The sequence below is a fragment of the Sinocyclocheilus anshuiensis genome, unplaced genomic scaffold (genome assembly GCF_001515605.1).
Source record: "Sinocyclocheilus anshuiensis isolate Anshui unplaced genomic scaffold, SAMN03320099.WGS_v1.1 scaffold850, whole genome shotgun sequence".
NCBI classification, from domain to species: domain Eukaryota; kingdom Metazoa; phylum Chordata; class Actinopteri; order Cypriniformes; family Cyprinidae; genus Sinocyclocheilus; species Sinocyclocheilus anshuiensis.
This window is the reverse complement of record NW_015537937.1, coordinates 2561461-2572157: the sequence shown is the minus strand read 5'-3', so window position 1 is coordinate 2572157 and position 10697 is coordinate 2561461.

The following is a 10697-nucleotide window of genomic DNA, read 5'->3' as shown; positions in this document are numbered from 1 at the left end:
ACTTCCAAAAGTGCATTCATCTTTGCCATGTTACATTCATTTAGTTGACTAGTGCTATACGCTGTATTAACAAAAACATAAATAGCATTAATAAAAACACTCACACTGACAAGCTATGCAATATTGCATTCATAATCGAATGCGACTCATCTGCGATTATGAATGCGATATTGCATAGCTTGTCAGTGATCTACGGCTCTGTGTATCCATCTGAAAGCACGTGATGGAGATTTATTATTAATCACAGAACCGGCTTTACTGACGAGATGCGCATGACAATCACATGCGATTTATCGTGCAGCCCTAAGTTTGTTTGTTAAAACAAACAGCCCTAAGTTTGTTTGTTAAAAGCGCTGCCATTACTGTTTAGAGTGCGTGGAATGGTGCGCTGTGATTGGTTGAGCAGATATATCGCATTCTGCAGAGAAGGGAGACTGGCATTTGTTGCGGTTTGGAAAGAAAAGGAGAAAACATGACAGAATAATTCAGCGGATATCGCATTTTGCGTAAAATAAAAAATTGACTTTCCAATACTGACCAGATACAATACTGTTTTTGGCGGAAACTCAATAAAACCAAAAGGTTTTGGAACCAAACTCTTCATATATAAATATTGCAACAATGCCACAGAAGAACCTTGCATTGAACAGTTATTAAAGTAACCCTTTTTCTTATTGTGAAGAACATTTTAATAATCTAAAGAACCTTTTGTGCAATGAAAATGTTCCATGGATGTTGAAGGTTCTTCATGGAACCATAGACGGCAATACATTTTTTTAAATATTTTTGGGTCCCCTGGGTCCCCTTCAGGAACTCGAGCTGTGTCAAAACGCTATGGGAACGCATTCAGCGTGACCATCATGTGTGGGCGAGACGTCACGGGCGGGGTGACATAGAGACCAGGGAGCTTAAAAGCACGTGCCGTGGATACAGCGGTAGCTTCTGTTATTCAGCGAAGCACTCTGTGTGTGTCAGTTCTATTTAATGTTGTCTGTCCCAGTAAAAGCATAAGCCATGTCAAAGGCGAAAGACAAGCATATAAGGGCGAGAGCAGACAGCATTTTAGACTGGTTGTTTGTTGTTTGTGTGGGAGCGGAGCTCGCACAGTCAGCTCTCGAGGGGGCTGATTGTGCTTCTGCAAACGCTCCCGGTCTAGTTTATTCATGGTTTTGTGACAGAGTCCTGACACTTACTATCATGTCGTGTTTTTATGTGAGCGCGCAGCTTCGAGTGTGCTCGAGCCATGCGCTCTCTTGTCTGCGTGCCTTGTTTCATGTTGGAGCGTGGTGTTCGGATCCCGGCACTCATGTCTTGTTCACATTGAGTTTCGGTTTGGTGTCGGGGTTCGGACACTCGCGCTCCATGTTCTGTCTTGTTGTGGGAGCATGCGGTCTCGAGTTTGCTGTCTGCGTGTGTTGTGTCTTGTGTCTCTAGTTGTCTTGTGTTGTTGCACACAGCTCGTGTTTTCAGCTGCGTGCTTTCATGTCATGTTATGTCTTGTGCTGTGTAGCACGCAGCTTGTTGGCTGCATGCTTTCATGTGATGTCTTGTGTGAACACGCGGCTTATGGTTATTCTCATTAGCTGCGTGTTCATGTCTTGTTTTGTTCAAGCACATGGCTTGTGATTGTTTCCTGTGTGCCATGTGTTCATGTCAATTGTCTTGACCCAACCCATCTTGTTACCTGATTATTGGTTAATTTGCCCCACCTGTGTTTCCCTCATTAACCTCCTCATTTGCTTCCTATTTATTCTCCTTGTTTTTGCAGTTCTGTGCCAGGTCGTCGTCGAACATTGCATGTATCCTGTCGTGTCCTGTCTGCCTTGTTCTGTCCAGCCTTGCCAAGCCTGGTTGCCAGCCTGTTTTCCCCTACGGGGTAGTTTTGGTTGTTTTGTTTTATTTTTGCCAATAAAAGCCCATTCTCCTGCATCAGTGAGTCCTCGCCTCATCCCTCCATCCCCAACACTTGACAGAGTGTGTCCGTGCTTGTGATCTTGTGGTTCCAGTCCCGCTGCTGCTGAGGCACGGTGGCGATTGAGATCGCGGGGATCGTACATGGATCTAGCAGACGGGTTGGAGATGGGCTCGCCCTTTCTCCGCCTGCACTCCCTAGATCTAGCGCTCTCTCTCGGGGTTCGGAAGCCCGTGCTGTGGTCTCTTCCCCCTTTGAGTGAGAGCTCGCTGTTGCAGCTATCTTTCTCCGAGGAGTTTGATATTGTTTGCATATGAGCAGACAGCTTTTGGATCGCTCGTTCTCCCTGCCCTTTCTAAATAAGGGGTGGGTATGCACGCAATTTATGTGTAGTCTGTTTTGGAGCAGAGCAACCACATGCAGCTCTCGAGGGGTCTGGCTGTGTTCTTTCTGTAAATGTCCCTAAAAAAAAAAAAAAGAGAAGAGAAGGAGCATTACATTTGATATTTAGCTCTGCTCCCTCTGACGTTTCTTCTCGCGAGAAGAAAGTCTTATGTATGTAGAACCGACAACGCATGCATTACGGTCATTCACGGTTCTTTATATTCAGTCTTATCATATTAGACCATGTTTACTTGTCTGGTTGTTTGGCTGCATTTAATTCTGAGGAATCAAATGATGTATAATCATCTGGCTTTGAGAAGTTCCCTCAGTGCCCTCAGGAGATCGGTCTGTCAACCCTGCCACCTCCGGTGCTTCAGGGCACAGCGGTCTCCAGAGAGCGCAGCTCTCAGTGTCTGCCCAGAAACATAGCGGTTCTGGGGGGCTCTGTACCTCGAAGGAGGTCTCTAGAGCAGCTAGTTCGGTCGTCCCCTGCCAGTCCTCCGCTTCAGGGCACCGAGCTGGCCGCTCTAAGTACCCCAGAGGCCAGTCTCGAGAGACTGGTTCCCTTAGTAGGTCACCTGGTGGTGTGGGAGCCCCTGCCAAATGTGTCTCATTGGGTTCTGCCTCGAGCAGGCTCTGGTTCTATCAGTCTAGGTCTTCCTAGGAGAAGACAGGTCTGAGGTGCCCATGGCTCAGGACTTCTGAGGGCATGCCACTCTGGGGTAGAGCGGTGTAGACCGCGTGTCTCATTGGGTCTTGCCCCGAGCAGGCTCTTGTTCTATCAGTCTAGTCTTTCTAGGAGATGACGCGGGTCTGAGGACCATCGTTTTCAATAGGAGACTTCAGCTTAGAGAGTCCTGATGCCATGGCTCAGGACTTCGGAGGGCAGGCCCCTCTGGGGAAGAGTGGTGTACATCTCATTATACGGTGCCCGTCTCTCCTCAGTGCCCTCAGGAGATCGATCTGCCAACCCTGCCACCCACAGTGCTTCAGGGCGCAGCAGTCTCCGGCGAGCGCTTCTTTCAGTCTCCACCCGGAAACGTAGCGGTACTGCGGCCGTCCCCTGCCAGTTTGCCGCTTCAGGGCACCGAGCTAGCCGCTCTGATTACACCAGAGGTCAGTTTTGAGAAACTGATTCCCTTAGCAGACTATTTGGCAGCGTGGAAACTTCTGCCAAATGTGTCTCAGTGGGTCCTGCACACTGTAGAGAGAGGCTACAGAATTCAATTTGGTTCTCCTCTGCCTCGTTTCAACGGAGTCATTCCCAATCTGGTGGGCCCCGAGCAGACTCTGGTAATGGAACAAGACGTAAACACTCTCTTGAGGAAGGAGGCCATCGAGGTGGTCCCTCCTCTCGACAGAGAGTCCAGGTTCTACAGCTGGTAGTTCATCGTTCCGAAGAAGGATGGAGGGTTGCGTCCCATTTTAGATCTGAGTCAATTGAACCACTCAGTTATGTGACTGAAGTTCAGGATGCTTACAATCAAGCAAGTTGTGTCTCAGATCAAGGACTGGATTGTCAAGATCGATCTAAAAGACGCATACTTCCATATCTCCATCCTCAACACAGGAAGTTCCTGAGGTTTACTTTTGGGGGCAAAGCTTACCAGTATCGGGTTCTTCCCTTCGGCCTTGTATTCTCACCCCACTCTTTCACGAATTGTGTGGATCTCTGCGACTCCAGGGCATCCGCATACTCAACTACATCGACGATCTGACTAGCCGGGGCATCCGCATACTCAACCACATCGACGATTGGTTGATATTAGCTCAATCTGAGTAGATGGTGGTTCAGCATCGAGATGTCGTTCTCGCTCACATGAAAGAGCTGGGGTTAAGACTAAACGCCAAGAAAAGTGTGCTTTCTCCACTACAGAGAACCACTTATCCCTGCGAGTGCTTACTTCATTTCCCAGAAGCTGCCACTGTATCCACCGCATGTGCTTTTAAGCGTCCTGGTCACTACGTCACCCCGCCCGTGATGTCTCGCCCATCCATTGGACTGATTACACATGTGACTCAGAGCATGGTCACGCTGAAGGCGTTCCCATAGCATTTCGAAGCAGCGTCTCGTTCCCTCGGGGAACCATGGTTACATGCGTAACCTAGAGATGTTTGCCCTTGCATGTGAGCAGTCCGGAGTTCAAAACCCAATCTTGTATTTTAATATTTAACACATAATCACACACTTTTCATGCTTTGCATGTCCACAATAACAGGGAGACTAGAAATAAAATGGAGAAACAAGAAAGAGAGACATCGCTGAACATGACAAATGATACATTTCTTATCCATCTCCTATATGATTGGCTGTCTGCACCTGCAGCTCCACTTGACCTCTACGACCCCCACCTCTGTTGCCACATTCAGAACAGCCTGACCTGACGAATGAAAGAACGAGATGAGGCACATGTCTAAACATCCACACAGTGCTCACTTTGATTCCAGCCTTACCCAGCACTGCAGATGCACCCAGCACTGCAGATCTCCTCCGAGACCTGTCTAATCACAACAGATATCCATCCAGCCATCTTTCCTCTTTCCCCTGCCACATCCTACAGTCAACAGAGCTGAGAAGAGAGAAACCGCAGAAGATGATATCAGAGCTTTTATTTGCTGTTTTACTGCTACCAACACCATGTTGACGTCTAAGGAAATTGAAGCAATATACTGTATGAAAGTGTGCCAAATCGCACAGTCTCCTGTTAATAGAGGCCTAATAACGCCTTCTCGTGTTTTTCATTTTTAATGCATGCCTTATGAAAGCATCTCTCCAGGGGAACGCGCACGCTCCTACATTTGAATGAACACAGCTCCAATAAATCTTAAGTTTATGCAACAAATAAATGAATAACAGCAAAGGAAATATGAATCCATCTTAACAGCCCCTCTTCAGTGTCAAAAGAAAATATTGCTCAATTTAAATTTAATGACTGGTTCCATCTTTGCTGCCGGAGTGGCTGGGTGCAGCACTGCTGTCGTAATAACAATAATAGACTGTTTTATGGGCTGCCCTTCACACGGGAGAGTCTGGCATAGACAATACACAACATAACCGCAGGAGCTTAACCAGCGACCGAGGCTCGGAGACAGGAACGTGACTGAGTGGAGGCTCAGCCTCAGGCTTGTCGAAGATTTCATTGCCCGAGAAGGTAAAAACAAAATTGTGCTTATACAGCTAGACAAGTGAGTCAGTAATGAATATTTCTGTTTTCATTTTACAATGTGCAAAGTAAAACATCAGTTATAAAAAACGAAGGGGGGGGATAAGTGAAATGAACCAAATTCAAAAAGAAAAGCTTATGAAAATATGCAACTTCTGCTCCTTCTCTCAGTAGAGCTTTAGACAAAATGTTAGACTATGTAAGCATTATTACTCATTATTGCATGCAAAACATTAGCCATATAAAGACATAAGGTACAGTAGAGAAAACTAAGACTAACTCCTTGCGATGTAATAAGACTCCAATGACTCCAGTGATGTCTGATTGTTTCAGCTGATTAAGATATTTGATGTTTAATGTACTGTCAATTGAGCAGGACTGTACATACAGCAATGCACAATTTCACAATGAGTGTGATTGACACTGTTATCTAAATTATGATGGTTTTTGGTGCAGGAAATATTATTAATTGCTAAAATGCTACAAAACTGGACATTTTAAAGGACCTTTTCTCAAATAACATTTTGCAGCTTTAAGTTCAGTGAAAGAGTTTGGGTGAAAGTGGGAAGTGATTAAAACTTTTCCTATTGTAACCTCTGTTCTACCTCTGTGCTGCCGGTGTGAAGCTCCAGGTTTCATTCTGACAGTATTTCATTTCCTGTCTGAGCAGTTTGAATTTGATTGACAGAAAGCTCTGGAATCTACCCGGTGCTGTTCTCAGAACTGGACCAACAGAACAGCTAACCTTTCCATCATTCTGCTGTATGGAGAGAGAGTGAGAGAATGATTCTCACATGGAAAGATGACATACTTTTTCTTATCCATACATCCATCTATACATCTAATAACAGGGTTATTATAATTAACTAAAATAAACTATTAAAACATTTTTGTTAATTGAAATAAGGCTGAAATGTAATTAAAATAATGTGTACATAAACTGTAACACTGCAATATGTACCACCATAGTAATATAATAAATAAATAATAAACAGATAGAAATAGCACAAGAGGAGAGAGTGATAAAGAAAGTTAGACCAGATACTGTAAAGAGAAGTGGAGAAAAAGATGCCATATCCCCTAGCAAGATCTGCTGCACTGCTTCAATTAGGATTTAATTTTCCTTACCAGCAGTCTGGTGATTTGATTCCATCTCAGCACTTTCATTTTAAAACAAAGACACATTCTGTCACTTTTACAGCCAATTACATTTGTTATATTGGATATTTATTGCCAATTCGGGATGATATACATCACGTTTACAGCTTTTGCTAATGTTTTGACTTTTAGCTAAGCACAGTTGACCATTAGCAAACTGTTTTCAGAGCCCACGTCAATCTGTCACAGCTGAGTGGTCAATTATCATCCGTCACATCCAGACAACTTTAATTCAAATGGAGAACACAATGGCGGCAGAGTGCAAACATTATTTAATATGAGCGACACACAAGAGGTAGAAAAGTTGTCTGAAATCAATTAAACAAGAAACAGTGCACAGGCAACAGTTTATGAGAAATCATCTGTTTTAGCATTTTAATAATTCACCATGTGAAGGTGCACCAGTGGAACACTAGATTTGCTGTTTTGGAACAAGGGAAATGGACTAAAACCACAGCCGTGCTCAGAGAAGTCTGTGTTTTTCTGTGAGCTCGATCCAAAGACACCCACATTGTTGTTGTCTTTCTGTTTGGATGAGTTTGGCTGTCTCTTCTCAGGCGAATAACAACAACAGATACTAAAATTTGCACTCAGCGAATAGAAGATCAGCCCACATACAACAGACTTCAGCTCCTAGAAAGCTGGTGGGTAAAAAAAAAAAAAAGGAAAGTATTTTTTAATGCAAGCCCGTTCACTTGGTGGCCATCTTGGGAATGCCCTTAGCCAGCTAGGCCCTATTTACGGTCATGCAGGTGTAGCCCAGGCCCAAATTAGGGCAAAATTAACAACTACAGATCCAAGAAAATAACAAATAAAACTCTCTTAGTTTATCAAAAAAATTGTTTAATTTCTATTAAGTACAATAATATTAAAATTATATTCATTTGAATATAATTAAGACATACTGTGTGGAAACCCTCACGACACGACAAATCCCCGACAGAAAACTGCTGCTGCGTTCTATTCGTGATGTATTGACACAAATTTCAAATTATTTTCAACTTCTCTATCTTTCTGTCGCTCGGCTCGCTAATGTCCGTCCTGTGCACTGAACGCTCTCTCCTCCACATCATGAGTAGACACGCCCCTTACTGATGATTGGCTACAAGTTTGTTTTGCTAGTCGGCCCGAATCAGATTTCTAAAGCGTTTTTGAAAAATCGCTTACCCCACCTTAAAGTTGTTAGAAAGATATGATAAATGAGATTTTGCTGTTTTGAGCGAGAGTTACACTCTTAAAGCCGAGTTAAGAAACTTCGAGATCGGATCGATCAACTTAATAACAGCTGCCAGAGTGTTTACCAGGGAATTGGTGAGTTCAGTATTCAAACTGAATACTGTTTTGTGTTATTTTAACTGATGTACTGTATAATATGAGGTAATGAATGTATTTTGTGCTGTCACATTTAATGATTTGTGCGTGATGTCGGTTATATGATGTTAATAACTGATTGTATGATCTGATAAGTTGTTAAGTGAACGATATTGACTTATTATGATTTAATGTAAGTGAATTAAGTGTGCGGTCCGGTTATGTGCAGGCCGGGTTTTTTTCGTGCTATTAAGGACTGTGTTCGAGTTATCGAATCACTGACGCAGGACTGCTTATTCACGGAGAGGAAAACAGATGGCAGGCCACCCAAAGAGCGGAACAGACTGAAATTTCTTGGATTCGCGTCGGAAACTGGTTGGATATATTTTTTGAGTTTTTTCACACACCATACTTCAAACTGAGTGGACCGAACATTTAACCTGTTGTTTACTGATCGAACTGAGCGCTAAAAACAGTTCAAAGGGGACGTTGTTTATTGATTCTCACGGTTCAATAAAGACTTGAATTCATTGACATCATATGGACATTTATAATTGTATTTACAGTTCATACGGTTTATTTTGACAATGTTTGAGATTTGAGTTGATTTTTTTTGTGTGTGTTGTATTTACCTGATCATTTCAGTGCCACAGTAAAAGGTTGAGCTGTCCAAAAGGCAGTGACTTTGATGTAGAAAAAAAAAAAGATTATTTCATAGAGGGAAAAAACGTACAAATTGAGAATATCCAAATAACGATTAAGTAAGTGTGTAGAACGGCACAAATATAATCCTGGTGAAATAAGACAAAATCTGGTGTTTAGGAGGGGAATTTCTAAACATTGATTGCAATATGTTTTGTATTATCTGAGATCTATTAACCTTCTTTCTTTTTTTTTGTTCTCAAATTTCTGCTTTTGAAGGGTTGAATTATTTAAGATTTTGATATCGCTATTCATTTTTGTTTAGTTGTTGTGTTTTAGTACATTGTATCTCTCTTTTTCCTCAACGTGCATGCATATATAAATTAAATTTTTCTAAGTTCCGGTGCATGTGTTTTTTCTGCCTCCTGCATAACCTAAATCTTCTGAGGGTCCTGTGAGGTACTTATTACTGTATCACACAAGTGTTACATAAGTCTACTTCAATAAGAAAAGACCAAAATCACTTACATTTCAACTGCGACATGTCAAATCGCCAATAACATCTGACAAAACTGCATCATACATTCTGCTTCTTCAGCTAACATTCGCACTTTTCATTGAAAGGCAGGATTTACTTTCCTACAGCCAGGAGGTTGAGCGATTTCTCCCATTAATTGTTCTGCCCATCTTCTCTTCATTTTTGTTTCCTAAAAGAAGCAGTGAGTAATAACAGCCCAGATGAGCTCAGAACATTTTCGGTTCCTTTATCATAATAACCTATTATATTAAAACCCATGATCTTTTCAAGTCACCTTCAGTAATATAAAGAGAGATAGCAATGCTTTATTCATCCCAGAAGGCAACTTAAGCCGTAATATTAAACATTAAGTGCACAAAACACACACACACACACACACACACAGCGCAATCATGAAAGAACATTAAGTTTAACAGCATTACAGATGCAACACAAAACACAAATGCATCTGGCAATGCTATCGTTTGTCACAAAAACGCGCGCACACACACACACACACACACACACACTGTAATCAAGAAAAAACATTGAGTTTAACAGCATTACAGACAAAACACAAATGCATTATCTGGCAACGCTATCTGCATGTGAATGGGAGAAATGCTTGAGCGCACTTTATGAAAAAGCTCATGCAGATAATGGGCTGTTAAACAAGTAATAATAAACGTTCTGGAGGAGTATGTTCATCTAATCCTGTCAATCACAACGCAAGGGAATGTAATGGCTGCTTGCCTTGCTCATGGGACAATCCTTCCAGCACTCCTCCACCAGCTCATCTTTATTCTTATTGGTTTCTAAAGTGCCAAACAGCAAATGTTGGTTTCCTGCTTGCTATTCTGTGAGAAGAAAATTATCTAACATTCACACAAACTGGCTCAGATCATCACCACGCTTTACAAACATCATGGTTTTGATCATTTTTATAACCATTTTAACAAGTTAAACATGATTTTAAAGATGCCAAACAGCAGGCCCGGTACTAGGCTCGCTGGACTGGGGGGGCAATCAGAAATTGTGGTAGGGCAGCACTTTCTAGGGTAATATATTCATAGTTTACTTTTATTTACTCAATTTTCAGTCTTGCATTTTGTGTCTGTGTGAGTGCAGAAATGTTAAATATATGTTAAATATGTGTGTAGACAATATTAAGCGAATGAAGTGAATCACACCCACTGCTCCGGGTGTGTGTTCACTGCTGTGTGTTTGTGCACTTTGGATGGGATAAAGGCAGAGCACTAATTCCGAGTATGGGTCACCATACTTGGCCACATGTCACGTCACTTTCACTTTCACTTATCAAAGCTGTGAAAACCTCCATTACACGACATTTATGAATGTCCTCATTTATAAATACAATACATAGTTTTTTGTATAATACTGCATATATAATATTATAATATAATATTTAGGGCTGTCGCGATTCGTCGATTTTATTCGACTATTCGATTTTTTTAAATCCTCTACTTCATTTTGCTCGCGTCGACTAACCGGCAAAATACCGGAAGTGGCGCATTTCACGGACGAGAATCCATAAAACACATTATTAGACTGTTTCCCAAGGCTGCATGATATATTAAACCCATTTAAA